Source organism: Heterodontus francisci, chromosome 20 (assembly GCF_036365525.1).
Source record: "Heterodontus francisci isolate sHetFra1 chromosome 20, sHetFra1.hap1, whole genome shotgun sequence".
Lineage (NCBI taxonomy): Eukaryota > Metazoa > Chordata > Chondrichthyes > Heterodontiformes > Heterodontidae > Heterodontus > Heterodontus francisci.
The window spans coordinates 9384178-9400552 of NC_090390.1; the positions used below are offsets into that span (position 1 = coordinate 9384178).

Below are 16375 nucleotides of genomic sequence, written 5' to 3' on the forward strand. Positions count from 1 at the left end.
TAGTCCCGTTCTGATTCAGGTGCAACCTTTCCCACCTGTACAGGTCCCACCTTCACCAGAAACAGACCCAGTGTTCCAGGAAACTAAAGCCCTCCCTCCTGCACCATCTCTTCAGCTACGCATTCATCTGATCTGACCTCATATTCCTATACTCACTAGCACGTGGCACTGGGAGTAATCCAGAGATTACAAACTTTGAAGCCCTGCTTTTTAATCTGCTACCTGGCTCCCTAAATTCTTGTTGCAGTACCTCATCATTCTTTCTACCTATGTCGTTGGTACCAATGTGAACAACGAACTCCGACTGTTCACCCTCCCCCTTCAGAATGTCCTCAGTGACATTCTTGACCCTAGCACCAGGAAGGCAATATACCATCCTGGAGTCACGTTTGCGGCCACAGAAATGCCTATCTGTACCCCTTACGATAGTATCACCTATAGCTCTCCCACTCTTTTTCCTCCCCTCCTGTGCAGCTGAGCCACCCGTGGTGCCACAGATTTGTCTCTTGCTGCATTCCCCTGAGAAGCTATCTCCCCCAGCATTATTCAAAGGTGAAAATCTGTTGGAGAGGGAGATGGACCCAGGGGACTCCTGCATTACCTGCCTAGTTCTTCTACTCTGACTGGCGGTCAGAACAGTCTTTACCTGCGGTGTGACCATCTTCCTGTACTGTATCAGTTGGAGGGGCAGATGATCTCAGCCATGCGGATGCTCCACAGTGTCCCCAGACGCTCCAGATCCGAAATGCGGATTTTGAGAGAGATACTTCATGCGCACGTGTGCGCCCTGGACACTGGAAGTGGCCCTGACTTCCCAGCACTCCATGCTGCCGAGCGGCCCTGCCATGACTTAGCCTTAATTTACTCCCTTAAATTACACAAAAATTTGAGATTATTTACACTGGGGACCTTGATTCCCTAAAAAACACTACTTGTTATATAAAAAAATGCTACATTGACAGATACTCCCACTAATACCTTGTCTCACAGAGTTGTCTGCACTGTGCTCTGTTTCAGTAGATCATGATATTCCACTAAAGGTAATAACTTGATAATTCAGATGGCCTGCGAGTTACACTCTGAGGTTTATTTTCAGTTGAGACAATGGAATAAAACTGCATAGATAATTCAGGACATTTAACTGAAGGAAATGATATCACTGATCAGGTGTCTATATAACAGTGACCACTAGATCAGCAATGTAACATTATCAGTCACCGAGTAAAAACAGAGACCAGCTCACACACAGATTTACACAACTGCAATGGTTATAGTCACTTACCAGGAACACCAATGATGGCAACAATCGGGTAATATATTATCCTGATATTGTAAAATGTTTCCATTATTTTCTGTGTGGTGATCTGTCCCTTTGTGCTGCAGGCAATCTCTTTCTATTAAACTCTGTGTCTGTACATTCCCCGATTCTTTAGTTTATACCCTGTGGGATCTCCATGGGGAGATTGGGGTTGCAACATTGTTCAAATTGTTTTCTTGAATTTGATCAAACAGATTACCATCGAGTTCAGTTCATGCTGTGATCGAATATGGATAGATTTGAACAATTCCGATCACACTAATTAACAAATGAAAATTAGAAACTATATTCTCTCAGCAAGGAGGTTCTTCTTTCAAACACCATCAGTCCCATCTCTAGATCTCACATTGATTCTGTGATGTTCTTCATTCAAGTGTGACCATTCAGTTACCAAATTCCAAATGTTAGAGTCTCTGTTCTACTGCAGTTTGGAATGTGATTACCCTCTTTAACAGTGCACATTCAGTTAAGTGATTACTGAAGTAATACACATTGCAGAATTCAATTGATGCAGCATCTGAAAGTAATTAAAAACCACAAACTGATGCAATATCTCAATGTACTACAGCGCCTCAAATTAATACAACGTTTGCAACTAATAGAACACCTCAAGCAATGCAGCTCCTCCAACCAACACTGTCCTCCAAATGATACAGCCCCTCCAATAAACACCACCCCTCCACCAGATACAGCTCTTCCAAGAGACACCATCCCTCCAACTGGTACAACCCCTCCAACCGACACTGTCCTCCAAATGATACAGACCCTCCAATAGACAACATCCCTCCAACAGGTGCAGCACCTCTACCCGATACAACCCCTCCAACCAACACTGCTCCTCCAACTGATGGAATGCCTTCAACAGACACAGTAGCTCCAATTTATACAGTCCCTTCAACCTATAAGGTCACTCCAACAGCCCCTCTAACTGATGCAAAATCTCCAACTGATCGATATATCCCAACTGAAACATCCCCTCCAGCTGATGCAGCTCCTCTAACTGACACAGTCCCTCGCAAGGAATTATGGAGAGCTGCAGAATATATGGAGTATTTAATTAGTATGGAAGTAGAGGGAATGGCTGAGGTACTACATTTATACTTTACTTCTACCCTCACCAAGGAAAAGATGTTGCCCAAATCATAGTGAAAGAGAGGCAGTTGAGACACTGCATGGGCGACAATTGATAAAGAGGAGGTATTAGAAAGGCTGAATGCACTTAAATTTTTAAATCACCAAGACTGGATCATCAACTAATGATACTGAGGGAAGTAAGGGTGGAAATTGTGGAGGCATTGGCCATAATCTTCCAATCCTCCCCAGATACACGGGTTGTGCCAGAGCACTGGAGACTTGCAATTGATACACACTTCATCAAAAGCGTGTGTAAGGATCAAGTCAGCAACTCCAGGCCAGTCATTTTAACCTCAGTGGTGGGAAAGCTATTGGAAACGATAATTTGGGACAAAGTTAACTGTCATTTAGACAAATGCAGATTAATTAAGGAAAACCAGCAAGGGTTTTTTAAAAATAAGTTCTGTTTAACTAAATTGATCTGAGTTTTTTTTTTCAGTTTTTGATGAGGTAACAAAGAGAGTAGATGAGGGGAATGCAGTTGATATTCTGTATATGGTCTTCTGAAAGACGGTTGATAAGGTGTGACATAATAGTCTTGCCAGCAAATTTAAAATCCATAGAATAAAAGGGATACTGGCAGCATGGATACAACGTTTTTTTTGCGACAGGAAGCAGAGAGTAGTGGTGAATGGCTATTTATTGTTCTGAAGGAAGGTGTTTCCCAGGGGTCGGTATGAGGACAACTGATTTTGTTTATAAAAATAAGAAATGCCTGAAATACTCTGCAGGTCTGGCAGCATCAGTGACCCTTCCTCAGACAAAGGGTTGGTGCAGAGAGGGTGTTAATTGATAGAAAAAAGAACAGCCCTGGTCCAAAGCACAAACATGAAAAAAACAGTGGGCAGGCACATGGTAAAAAATGAATGATGAAACAAACTATAATAAAATAAACAAATAAAAAATAAAAATAAAAAATAAAAAGGGGGGCCCGTCATGCTCTGAAATTATTGAACTCAATGCTCAGCCCGGCAGGCTGTAGCATGCCTAATCTGTAAATGAGATGATGTTCCTCGAGCTTGCATTGATGTTCACTGGAACACTGCAGCAAGCCCAGGCCAGATATGGGGCATGAGATCGGCCGGGGTGGGTGGGGGGGGGGGGGGGGGGCGTGGTGTTGAAACGGCATGCAAACAGAAGCTTGGGGTCATGCTTGCGGACAGAACGGAGGTGTTTTGAAAGCGGTCACCCAATCTATATTTGGTCTCCCCAATGCAGAGCAGACCACATTGAGCAGCGAATACAGTATACTAAATTGAAAGAAGTACAAGTAAATCGCTACTTCACCTGAAAGGAGTGTTTGGGGCCTGTGATAATAAGGAGAGAGGAGGTAAATGGGCAGGTATTACACCTCCGGTGATTGCATGGGAAGGTGCCGTGGGAAGTGGACAAGGTGTTAGGGGTAATGGAGGAGTGGACCAGGGTGTCCCTTTGGAATGCTGACAGGGGAGGGGAGGGGAAGTTACATTTCGTAGTGGCATCATGCTGGACATGGCGGAAATGGCGGAGGATGATCCTTTGGATATGGAGGCTGGTGGGGTGGAAAGTGAGGACAAGGGGGACCCTGTTGTGGTTCTGGGAGGGAGGGGAAGGGGTGAGGGTAGAGGTGCGGGAAATGGACCAGACACGGTTGAGGCCCTGTCAACCACAGTGGGGGGGGGGAGCGGGGGAGAGGGTGAAATCCTCCGTTGAGGAAAAAGGAAGACATATCAGAGGTGCTGTCGTGGAAGGTTGAATCATCAGAGCAATTGTGTCAGAGACAGAGAAACTGGAAGAATGGAATGGAGTCCTTACAGAAGGCTGGATGTGGGGAAGGGTAGTCGAGGTAGCTTTGGGAGTCGGTAGACTTATAATGAATATTAGTAGACAGCCTATCCCCAGAGATGGAGACAGAGAAGTCGAGGAAGGGAAGGGAATTGCTGGAGATACACCATGTAAAGGTGAGAGAAGGGTGGAAATTGGAAGCAAAGTTGATAAAGTTTTCCAGTTCAGGGCGGAAGCAGGAAATGGCACCGATACAGTCATCAATGTACCTGAAAAAGAGTCGGAGGACGGGGCCTGAGTAATACTGGAACAAAGAATGTTCGACATATCCCACAAAAAAACATGTGGCACCCACAGCAACACCTTTTACTTGAAGGAAGTGAGTTGAGTTGAAGGAAAAGTTGTTCAATGTGAGAACAAACTCAGCCAGGTGGAGGAAAATGGTGGTGGATGGGGACTTGTTGGGCTTCTGTTCAAGGAAGAAGCCGAGAGCCCTCAAACCGTCCTGGTGGGGATGGAGGTGTAGAGAGATTAGACGTCCATAGTCATAGAAGATTGGGGCCAGGAAACTGGAAATTGGCAAAATGATGTCGGGGGTCAAAAGAGTCATGGATGTAGGTGGGAAGAGACTGGACTAGCAGAGAAAAGATAGAGTCAATATTGGAAGAAATATGTTCAGTGGGGCAGGAACAGTCTGAAACAATGGGTCTGCCAGGACAGTCCTGTTAGTGAATTTTAGGAAGGCGGTAGAAGTGGGCTGTCTGGGGTTGTGGGACTATGAGGTTGGAAGCTGTAGAGGGTAGCTCTCCAGAGAAGATGAGGTCAGTGACAGTCCTGTAGACAGTGGCTTGATGTTCAGTGGTGGGGTCATGGTCCAGGGGAAAGTAAGAAGTGTCCAAGCATTGGCACTGAGCATCTGCAAGGTAGAGGTCGGTACGCCAGATAACAACAGCACCACCCTTGACTGCAGGTTTGATGACAATGTTGGGGTTGGACCTGAGAGAACGGAGTGCAGCAAGTTCAAAGAGGAACAAGTTAGAGTGGGTGAGGGGGGCAGAGAAATTGAGATGGCCAATGCCTCACTGACTGTTTTCAATGAACAGATCTAGAGTGGGTAAGAGACCAGAGGAAGGGGTCCAGGTGGAGGGAGAATGCTGAAGGCGGGTGAATGGGTCTGCTGGTCAGGGGGAGGTCTCCTGGTCAAAGAAGTGAGCACAGAAGCGAAGGTGATGGAAGAAGAGCTCAACGTCATGCCGAGCGCGAAATTAATTGTGGTGGGGCGCAAGGGAATGGAACTGAGTCCTTTGCTGAGTACAGAACGTTCAGCGTCAGAGAGGGGAAGGTCAGGGGGTTTAGTGAATACACAGCAAGGGGTCAGATCAGAAGGGGTGGGGTCAGAGGGAAGTGAATGGGAAGAAGGATCTGGAGGGGCATTAGTCCCCATCAACTGCTGGAGTTTGCGTTCCTTAACATCTGAAACGAAGAGAAAACTTTTTTTTGTTAATGAATTGGGTAAGACGAAGAATGAAATGAAACTGCAGAGTAGAACAGCTTTGTGATAAGGTGAGGTGGTGCTTCTGGAGGGAGAAGTCCAGTGTGTACATATGGCGGCACATGGCACTGAGTGTGGATCTCCAGATGCGGCGAGGACTGCAGTCCAAGGAATGTTGTATTTCTTGGAGATACCTATAATCCTGGGTGGATTCAAAACATGAAGGGTGCAACTTCCATTGGAATCCACATGGAATAAGTCAGAACTGGAGACAAAGAACAAAGATAATTACAGCACAGGAACAGGCCCTTCGGCCCTCCAAGCCTGCGCCGATCCAGATCCTCTCTCTAAACATGTCGCCTATTTTCTAAGGTTCTGTATCTCTTTTCTTCCTGCCCATTCATGTATCTGTCTAGATACATCTTAAAAGACTCCATCGTGCCCGCGTCTACCACCTCCGCTGGCAACGCGTTCCAGGTGCCCACCACCCTCTGCGTAAAGAACTTTCCACGCATATCCCCCCTAAACATTTCCCCTTTCACTTTGAACTCGTGTCCTCTAGTAATTGAAACCCCCACTCTGGGAAAAAGCCTCTTGCTGTCCACCCTGTCTATACCTCTCATGATTTTGTACACCTCAATCAGGTCCCCCCTCAACCTCCGTCTTTCTAATGAAAATAATCCTAATCTACTCAACCTCTCTTCATAGCTAGCGCCCTCCATACCAGGCAACATCCTGGTGAACCTCCTCTGCACCCTCTCCAAAGCATCCACATCCTTTTGATAATGTGGCGACCAGAACTGTACGCAGTATTCCAAACCAAAGTCCTATACAACTGTAACATGACCTGCCAACTCTTGTACTCAATGCCCCGTCCGATGAAGGAAAGCATGCCGTATGCCTTCTTGACCACTCTATTTACCTGCGTTGCTACCTTCAGGGAACAGTGGACCTGAACACCCAAATCTCTCTGGACATCAATTTTCCCCAGGAATTTTTCCATTTACTGTATAGTTCACTCTTGAATTGGATCTTCCAAAATGCATCACCTCGCATTTGCCCTGATTGAACTCCATCTGCCATTTCTCTGCCCAACTCTCTAATCTATCTATATTCTGCTGTATTCTCTGACAGTCCCCTTCACTATCTGCTACTCCACCAATCTTAGTGTCGTCTGCAAACTTGCTAATCAGTCCACCTATACTTTCCTCCAAATCATTAATGTATATCACAAACAACAGTGGTCCCAGCACGGATCCCTGTGGAACACCACTGGTCACACGTCTCCATTTTGAGAAACTCCCCTCTACTGCTACTCTCTGTCTCCTGTTGCCCAGCCAGTTCTTTATCCATCTAGCTAGTACACCTTGGACCCCAAGCGCCTTCACTTTCTCCATCAGCCTGCCATGGGGAACCTTATCAAACGCCTTACTGAAGTCCATGTATATGACATCGACAGCCCTTCCCTCATCAATCAACTTTGTCACTTCCTCAAAGAATTCTATTAAGTTGGTAAGACATGACCTTCCCTGCACAAAACCATGTTGCCTATCACTGATGAGCCCATTTTCTTCCAAATGGGAATAGATCCTATCCCTCAGTATCTTCTCCAGCAGCTTCCCTACCACTGACGTCAGGCTCACCGGTCTATAATTACCTGGATTATCCCTGCTACCCTTCTTAAACAAGGGGACAACATTAGCAATTCTCCAGTCCTCCGGGACCTCACCCGTGTTTAAGGATGCTGCAAAGATATCTGTTAAGGCCCCAGCTATTTCCTCTCTCGCTTCCCTCAGTAACCTGGGATAGATCCCATCCGGACCTGGGGACTTGTCCACCTTAATGCCCTTTAGAATACTCAACACTTCCTCCCTCCTTATGCCGACTTGACCTAGAGTAATCAAACATCTGTTCCTAACCTCAACATCCGTCATGTCCCTCTCCTCGGTGAATACCGATGCAAAGTACTCGTTTAGAATCTCACCCATTTTCTCTGAGTCCAAGCATAACATTCCTCCTTTGTCCTTTAGTGGGCCAATCCTTTCTCTAGTTACCCTCTTTCTCCTTATATATGAATAAAAGGCTTTGGGATTTTCCTTAACCCTGTTTGCTAAAGATATTTCATGACCCCTTTTAGCCCTCTTAATTCCTCGTTTCAGATTGGTCTTACATTCCCGATATTCTTTCAAAGCTTCGTCTTTCATCAGCCGCCTACACCTTATGTATGCTTCCTTTTTCCTCTTAGCTAGTCTCACAATTTCACCTGTCATCCATGGTTCCCTAATCTTGCCATTTCTATCCCTCATTTTCACAGGAACATGTCTCTCCTGAACGCTAATCAACCTCTCTTTAAAAGCCTCCCACATATCACATGTGGATTTACCTTCAAACAGCTGCTCCCAATCTACATTTCCCAGCTCCTGCCGAATTTTGGTATAGTTGGCCTTCCCCCAATTTAGCACTCTTCCTTTAGGACCACTCTCGTCTTTGTCCATGAGTATTTTAAAGCTTACGGAATTGTGATCACTATTCCCAAAGTAGTCCCCTACTGAAACTTCAACAACCTGGCCGGGCTCATTCCCCAACACCAGGTCCAGTATGGCCCCTTCCCGAGTTGGACTATTTACATACTGCTCTAGAAAACCTTCCTGGATGCTCCTTACAAATTCTGCTCCATCTGGACCTCTAACACTAAGTGAATCCCAGTCAATGTTGGGAAAATTAAAATCTCCTATCACCACCACCCTGTTGCTCCTACATTTTTCCATAATCTGTTTACATATTTGTACCTCTATCTCACGCTCGCTGTTGGGAGGCCTGTCGTACAGCCCCAACATTGTTACCGCACCCTTCCTATTTCTGAGTTCTGTCCATATTGCCTCACTGCTCGAGTCCTCCATAGTGCCCTCCTTCAGCACAGCTGTGATATCCTCTTTGACCAGTAATGCAACTCCTCCACCCCTTTTACCTCCCTCTCTATCCCGCCTGAAGCATCGATATCCTGGGATATTTAGTTGCCAATCATGCCCTTCCCTCAACCAAGTCTCAGTAATAGCAATAACATCATACTCCCAGGTACTAATCCAAGCCCTAAGTTCATCTGCCTTACCTACTACACTTCTTGCATTAAAACAAATGCACCTCAGACCACCAGTCCCTTTATATTCATCATCTGCTCCCTGCCTGTTCTTCCCCTTAGTCACACTGACTTCATTATCTAGTTCCTTACAGGCTTTTGTTACTACCTCCTTACTGTCAACTGACCTCAATTGGTTCCCATCCCCCTGCCACATTAGTTTAAACCCTCCCCAACAGCGTTAGCAAAAGCACCTCCAAGGACATTGGTTCCAGTCCTGCCCAGGTGTAGACCGTCCAATTTGTAATAGTCCCACCTCCCCCAGAACCGGTCCCAATGTCCCAAAAATCTGAACCCCTCCTTCCTGCACCATCTCTCAAGCCACGCATTCATCCTGACTATTCTTTCATTTTTACTCTGACTATCACGTGGCACTGGTAGTAATCCTGAGATTACTACCTCTGAGGTCCTACTTTTTAACTTGGCTCCTAACTCCCTAAACTCTGCTTGTCGGACCTCATCCCGTTTTTTACCTATATCATTAGTGCCTATGTGCACAATGACAACTGGCTGTTCACCCTCCCCCTTTAGAATGTTCTGCAGCCGATCTGAGACATCCCTGACCCGTGCACCTGGGAGGCAACATACCATTCGGGAGCCTCGTTTTCGACCACAGAACCGCCTATCTACTCCCCTTACAATCGAATCCCCTACGACTATAGCCCTTCCACTCTTTTTCCCGCCCTTCTGAACAGCAGAGCCAGCCACGGTGCCATGGACCTGGCTACTGCTGCCTTCCCCTGGTGAGCCATCTCCCCCAACAGTATCCAAAACGGTATACTTGTTTTGGAGGGAGATGACCGCAGGGGACTCCTGCGCTGCCTTCCTGCTCTTTCTCTGCCTTTTGGTCACCCATTCCCTTTCTCCATCAGCAATCCTAATCTGCGGTATGACCAATTCACTAAACGTGCTATCCACGACCTCCTCAGCATCGCGCATGCTCCAAAGTGAGTCCATCCGCAGCTCGAGAGCCGTCATGCGGTCTAACAAGAGCTGCAGTTGGACACACTTCCTGCACGTGAAGCAGTCAGGGACATCAGCCATGTCCCTGAGCTCCCACATTGAGCAAGAGGAGCATGACACGGGTCTGAGATCTCCTGCCATTTTTAATCTTAAGCTTAACTTAGTTAAATGAAAAAGGAACGAAACGTTTTTACCAATCACAATAAAACCAGAGAAATCGAAAAAGCCTTACCTTATAAACACCCCACCGAGTCCTTTTTTTTTTGGTTAGAGGAGGAGGGCGGGTGGGAGACACGACAAGTGTGGTGTCTCGGGTTCAGAAACCGCCCAAATATATAGTGTTTTACTTACCCAGCAGCCCCCTGGCCACCGCCGAAAAACAAAAGGAAATTAAATTTACTTTCAAACTGACCTTCCCAGCTGCTCACTCGCTGCTCCCGAAAAAGCTGCTTCCCAGCTGCTCACTCGCTCACTCTCTGCTCCCGAAAAAGCTGCTTCCCAGCTGCTCACTCGCTCACTCGCTGCTCCCGAAAAAGCTGCTGCAATGAAAGACAATCGCTGAGGAAGGAGATGTGGCTGTCAAAATGAATTTTGGTAAACACTTTATCAAACACCTGCAGGGAAATAGAAAGCTATGACGGTGAACAAGGTAAAAGAGACAAACGAAAATCCCGTCGGAGAGAAGAGCAGAACTTCTTCAAGGTAGGCATTCCTGGAAGAGAAGTGGCAGTGAATTAAACACTAAAATAAAAGCAAAATACTGCAGATGCTGGAAATCTGAAATAAAAACAAGAAATGCTGGAAATACTCAGCAGGTCTGGCAGCATCTGTGAAGAGAGAAGCAAAGTTAATATTTCAGGTCAGTGACCTTTCATCAGAACTGGCAAAGGTTAGAAATGTAATAGGTTTCAAGCCAATGAAGTGGGATTGGGGAAAGAGATAACAAAAGGGAAAGTGGTGATAGGACAGGGTCACAGAGAAAGGGGAGGAATTACCAGGTTAAACAGGGAGCAGGGACAATAGCAGAAGGTGGGAAGCAGCGGGGATAAAGACCCATCAAACAAGATGTGTTTAAGTGAAGGGGGTGACAGACACAAGCTGCTGGTTCACATAGTGAGTGGGCGAACAGGATAATGTACCTGTGCTGGTGAGTGAGGCTCCCCAAGGTCAATCAGCCCTGGCTCTGTCTGCATTCACTGCTCGGAAGGGGCAGGGAGAGTGGAGAGAGGAACCATTTGAGATACAGCATAGGGCAGGAGGACCCTCTTCTTCCACTGCCTGGTTACACAGACTCACCTTGAACTGTACCATATCTGGGCTGGCTCAAGGTGTCGGAAGCTACAAGTGGGTAGGTTGAGCTGTCGCCTTGGAGGAGTGGGAGTGTTTGAGTGATAGATCTGGGGGTCCATCAGGGCAGACACAGCCGCTGCTGCCCCTTTTTATGGAATGCTTACAGCACAGAAGGAGACCATTCGGCCAGTCGTGTACATGCTGGCTCTCTAGAAGAGCAACTCACCTAATCCCACTCAATGCCTTTTCCCCGTAGCTCTGCAAACCTTTTCCACTACAGATAATTATCCAGTTCATACGAACATACAAATTAGCAGCACGAGTAGGCCATTTGGCCCCTTCAAACCTGCACCACCATGTAATAAGATCATGGCTGATCTGATTGTGGCCCCAACTCCACTCCCTCGCCTACCCCCGATACCCTTTGACTTCCTTGTTAGTCAAGAATTTATCTATCTCAACCTTAAAAATATTCAAAGACCCTCCATCCACCACTCTCTGGGTAAGAGAGTTCCAAAGACTCACTACCCTCTGAGAGAGGAAAATGTTATTCATCTCCATCTTAAATGATCGACTCCTTATTTTTAAAATGCATCCCTTAATTCTAGTGTCCCTCACGAGTGGAAACATCCTTTCAGTATCCACCCTGCCAAGTCCCCTCAGGATCTTATATATTTCAATAAGATCACCTCTCATTCTTCTAAACTCCAATGGATACAGACCCAACCTGTCCAACCTTTCTTCATAAGATAACCCCCAAATCCAGGTATCAGTGAGTGAACCTTCTCTGAACTGCCTTGAACGTATTTATATCCTTTCTTTAAAAAGTAGACCAAAACTGTAGACAGAACTCCAGATGTGGTCTCACCAATACCTCATACAACTGTAGCAAAACATTTTATATTACATTCCCCTTGCAATAAACAGCAACATTCCATTTGCCTTCCTAATCACTTGTTTTATCTACATACCAACTGTTTGTAAATTATGCACCAAGACACCCAGATCTCTCTGTACCTCATAGCTCTGCAATCTCTCACCATTTAAATAATATGCTGCTTTATTATTCTTCCTGCCAAAGTGGATAAGTTCACATTTCCCCACATTATACTCCATTTGCCAAATTTTTGCCCACTCTCTTAACCTATCTATAACGCTTTGCAGACTCCTTGTGGTCCTCTTCACAACTTACTATCGTACCTATCTTTGTGTCATCCGCAAATTTAGCAACCATACATTCTGTCCCTTCATCCAAGTCATTGATATAAATTGTAAATAGTTGAGGCCCCAGAACTGATCCCTGTGGCACTCTGCTAGTTACAGCCAGACAACCTAAAAAAAACATTTACCCTTACTCTCTGCTTCCTATTAGCCAATCAGTCCTTTATCCATGCTAATATGTCACCCCGTACACCATGAGCTCTTATTTTGCTTTTGTAATGAAGTGGCTTCTGGAAATCCAAGTACACTGCATCCACAGGTTTCCCTTTATCCATGCTGTTTGTTACTTCATTAAAGAACTCCAATAAATTAGTCAAACATGATTTCCCTTTCAGAAAAGCATGTTGACTCTGCCTGATTACATTGAGATTTTCTATGTGCCCTGCTATAACCTCCTTAATAATAGAGTCCAGCATTTTTCCTATGACAGATATTAAGCTAACTAGCCTGTACTCTTTTGAAGTTCTAAGAACAAAGAACAAAGAACAAAGATAATTACAGCACAGGAACAGGCCCTTCGGCCCTCCAAGCCTGCGCCGATCCAGATCCTCTCTCTAAACATGTCGCCTATTTTCTAAGGTTCTGTATCTCTATTGAATCTGCCTCCACCACACTCTCAGGTAGTGAATTCCAGATCCAAACCATAAAAAAGCTTTCCTCATGTCGCCTTTGCTTTTTTTTGCCAATCACATCAGCTTAGTCTCCTCTGGTTCTGGATCCTTCCACCAATGGGATCAGTTTCTCTCTGTCTACTCTTTCCAGAGCCCTCATGATTTTGAACACCTCTCAGACTCCTCTTAATCTTCTGATCTCCAAGAAGAACAACCCCAGCTTCTCCAACTTCTCTGCGTAACTGAAATTCCTCATTCCTGGCCCATTCTCGTGAATCTTTTCTTCAACCTCTCAAATGCCTTCATATCCTTCCTAAAGTATGGTGCCCAGAACTGAACACAATACTCCAGTTGAACATTTAAAAGCCCAAGATCCCGTATGCTTTATTAAATGTTTTCTCAACCTGCCCTGTCACCTTCACTGATTTGTATACCCCCAGGTCCCTCTGCTCTTGCACGCCCTTTAGAATCATACCCTTATATTGCCTCTCTTTGTTCTTCCTAACAAAATATGTTCAAGTCAACAACATCAACTTGTATTCATATAGCGCCTTTAATGTAATAAAATGTTCCAAGACGTTTCACGGGAATGTTATAAAGCAACATTTGACACCAAGCCACATAAGGAGCTATTAGGGCAGATGGCTAACAGCTTGGTCAAAAGGTAGATTTTACAGCGTGTCTTAAAGGAGGAAGGCGATATGGAGAGGTTTAGGGAAGGAATTCAAAAGCTTGGGGCTGAGGCAACTGAAGGCACGGCGACCAATGGTGGAACAATTAAACTTAGGATGAACCCAGATATCTCGGAGGTTTGTAAGGCTGGAGGAGATTATAGAGAAAGGGGGGAGGTCATAGTCGGGGGGGTGGGGGGGGTGGAGAGGGGTAATTTGAAAACAATGATGAGAATTTTAAAATGCTTAACCGGGAGCCAATGTAGGTTAGTGAGCACAGTGGTGATGGGTGAATGAGACTCGGTGTGAATAAGGACATGGAAAGGAGAGCTGTGGATGATCTCAGGTTATAGTGGGGTGGGGGCTGGAATGTTGCAGGCCAGCCAAGAGGACCAGGAGTACATTAGAATAGTGAAGTTTAGAGGTAACAGAAGAATGATGAGAGTTCCAGAAGGAGATGAGTTGAGGGTGGAACGAAGTCAGGCGATGTTACAGAGGTGAAAATAGGCAGTCTTGATGATGGCACGGATGTATAGTTGGAAGCTCATCGTGGGGTCAGATATGACACAAAGTTTGTGAACTGTCTGGCTCAGCCTCACACAGTTTCCAGGGAGAAGGATGGAGTTGGTGGCTGTGAAGTGGAATTTGGAGCGGGGAACAAAGAAAATGACTTCCGTCTTCCCAATATTCAAATGGTGGAAACGTCTGTTCATCCAATAATGGATGTTGGACAAGTCAGGACAGTATGTGACTTGGAGGGGAACTTGGAGGTGATGATGTTAACATACATCTGCTACCCTGGTCCTTTGAGATGCTGAAGGTTGAGGGTTTGGGTGCGGGGGGGTTATGTGTCAAAGTTCTAGTCGAATTTAGATATATAAAATTCCTCTCCTTTGCCCCCTGCCTCTCCCACCTCTCTCCTGCCTCCCATAGAGACCAGAATCTTGTGTAGGTCGTGACTAGGTAACAATTTCTCCTCCCTGAAGGACATTAGTGAATCAACTGGGTTTTTATGACAATCCAGCAGCTTTCACGGTCACTTTATCTGAGGGCCGGCCCCATAAATTACCAGGTTCCTTCAGCTCAATTTCACAACCTGTCTTTGTGTTTTTGTGGGATCTCTCACACTCCCTTTTTCCTGAGATAAATCAATTTCACAGGGTATTAGAAGGAAAGGATTTGCAGTCAGGCAACTCAAGCAACCATCACTTCAGGAGTCGCCTAATTTATCATAATCTGAATGGCGTAGGAGTTTGAACATGGAAAGGAAAAGTCCTGTTCACAGTGGGGAGAAACCATAAACATGTTGTGTGTGTGGACGAGGCTTCAGCCAATCATCTGTCGGAACACAAGTGCAGTCACGCCAGGGAGAAACCGTGGAAATGTGGGGACTGTGGAAAGGGATTCAGTTACCCATGTGAGCTGGAAACTCATCGGCGCATCACACTGGGGAGAGGCCGTTCACCTGCTCCGTGTGTGGGGAATGGATTCGCTCAGTTATCGATCCTGCTGGCACACTAGCGAGTTCACACTGAGGAGAGGCCAGTTAACTGTTCCGTGTGTGGGAAAGGATTCATTCAGTTATCCACCCTGCTGCCACACCAACGAGTTCACACCGGGGAGAGGCCATTTACCTGATCCGTGTGTGACAAGGAATCCATTCAGTCATCCACCTTCTATACATATCAGCGAGTTCACACTGAGGAGAGGCCTTTTACTTGCTCCTTATGTGGGAAGGGATTCACTCAGTCATCCCAGCTTCTGACACCCTAACTGGTTCACACTGAGGAGAAGACATTCACCTGCTCCGTATGTGGGAAGAGATTTGCTCATTCATCCACCCTGACGAAACACCAGCAAGTTCACAAGTAACTACAGTGGTTGGATTCTGCTATTAATAACATCCAGGACTGAACCGTGTTCATTGGGGTCTGTTTCTGCTGATGTTAATAAAGTCCAACCCAGTTACAGGGGCTAATATTCTGGATAAAGGTCAAATAAATCAGTTTAGTGTTAAACACACAGTGTGCTAAGACTTTTTAAATATCTTTAATACGACTGAGTTCCTTTCCAGGTGCTCTCCCTCCCCCCCTGTCTCCTCCATATTGACCTCCAACAAGTGCGTGGAGCTCCTGGACTTCTTTGTCACTAAGGTTTAGAGCATGCAATCAGTTGCCTCTGCTGCTTCCCTCCCTTCCACTAGTCCATCTGGCCAAACTGCCTCAAATTCACCCCCTTCCCCAGTCCTGAACCCATATATTTCTCTAGTTTGTCTCCTATCGCCCGTTGTGCCCTCGCCGAGCTCACCTTGTCCATGAGACCCACCTCCTGCTCCCTCGATCCTATTCCCACTAAACTGCTGACCATTCAACTTCCCCATGTCAGCTGATATTGTGAATGGTTCTCTCTCCTCAGATATTGTCCCTCCCTCCTTCTAATCTGCTGCCCTCAGCCCCCTCCTCAAAATAAGACAAATCTGACACCATCACCAACCTCCCTTTCCACTCCAAAATCCTTGAACATTTTGTCATCTGTCAAATCCTTGCTCATCTTTCCCAGAACTCTATATTTGAAACCCTCCAATCAGATTTCCGCCCCTACCATAATACCAAAACGGCTCCTATCAAAGTCACAAATGACATCCGAAGTGACTGACAAAGGTAAGCTATCCCCCCTGCTCCTTCTCGACCTGTCTGAAGCCTTTGTCACAGTTGATCACACCGTCCTCCTGCAAAGCCTCTCCACTGTCGTCCAGCTGAGTGGGACGCCACTCAC

The 16375-nt window shown here is 46.0% G+C and overlaps 1 long non-coding RNA gene across 1 annotated transcript in view; it reads right to left on the reverse strand.

Moving 5' to 3' along the window:
* LOC137380897 (uncharacterized) overlaps positions 1 to 16375 on the reverse strand; it is a 67290-nt gene that overhangs the window by 13977 nt on the left and 36938 nt on the right. The window contains exon 2 of the long non-coding RNA XR_010977086.1: positions 10220 to 10346. This is a non-coding gene — a long non-coding RNA (uncharacterized lncRNA). The remainder of the gene's footprint in view (positions 1 to 10219; positions 10347 to 16375) is intronic.